This window comes from Enoplosus armatus, chromosome 23, assembly GCF_043641665.1.
Source record: "Enoplosus armatus isolate fEnoArm2 chromosome 23, fEnoArm2.hap1, whole genome shotgun sequence".
NCBI classification, from domain to species: Eukaryota; Metazoa; Chordata; class Actinopteri; order Centrarchiformes; family Enoplosidae; genus Enoplosus; species Enoplosus armatus.
In genome coordinates this window covers 14868332-14869344 of record NC_092202.1, presented here as the reverse complement: position 1 = coordinate 14869344, position 1013 = coordinate 14868332, and positions in this window count along the sequence as shown.

The following is a 1013-nucleotide window of genomic DNA, read 5'->3' as shown; positions in this document are numbered from 1 at the left end:
GAGCGAGTCCAGATAGGTTTTGTGTAGTAGCTAGGCTATGTTGATGGAGGCAAAAGTTACCCCCTCCCCTCCTCCAGAAAACAAAAAGCACAAGTGAAACTAATGTTTCCAGAAGTGAAACGTCCTAAAACCACGTGATATGTGAATTCATCGCATCAAAAAACCAAAACCAAAAAAACCCCACATGCTCTGAAATGTGTGTTTATCACATCTGAAATGTGATTCACAGGTAATACTGAGTCTTTCCATTTCTCCCATTTCACCTGTGAACTATCTGGGAAGTCTTGCCATAACCCCCATGTTTGCTCATGTTTGCTGAAATGTGATGTTACGTGTTACGTATGTTTGCAAAGGGGGAAGAACTGTCGACGCGTCTCTGGTATTATTATTTTACACGCTGCGGTTTCTGGAGTTTAAGTGGAGCAATAGCTGTTCACTGCCCCGTATTCTACCTTTACAAAGCTCGTAGTGTTCAGGTTTTGTCAGTGAGGTCGCAGTTGCATTTTGTATTGGGATGTGGCTCTGTTATTCTTACGTTTGTAAGAAAGCTGAAATGATTAATCGATTTTCTGTTTTTTTCTTTTCTTAGTCTCCTATGGTAGTAAACTTTGGACTGTGGGTCAAACAAAACTAGACTTTTGAATACGGCTACATGCACACTTTCACTGTTTTAAAGACCAAACCGTTGATCGAGGAAATCATTGGCAGACTAATCGATACTGAAAAGAATTGTTAGTTGCAGCCCCAGATTTTAAATGCGGTGGGCAAACCATTAGAGGCACATCTCAGTCTCGGATCACTGAACTGTTGGCTCATGATACCATGTTTGTTACAAAGTAAGATGCAAATAAGAGTTGTTTTCTGTTTCCTCAGGACACCTGCATACCGATGTGATGTCTGAGAGATCTGGCAGCTGCTCCGCAGAACACACACACCCGCCGCGCCGTCATATAGGAGGACGCCATGTCAGTTAGTGGCAGTGAGGATTCTGGACTGAGGGGATGAATTGAATC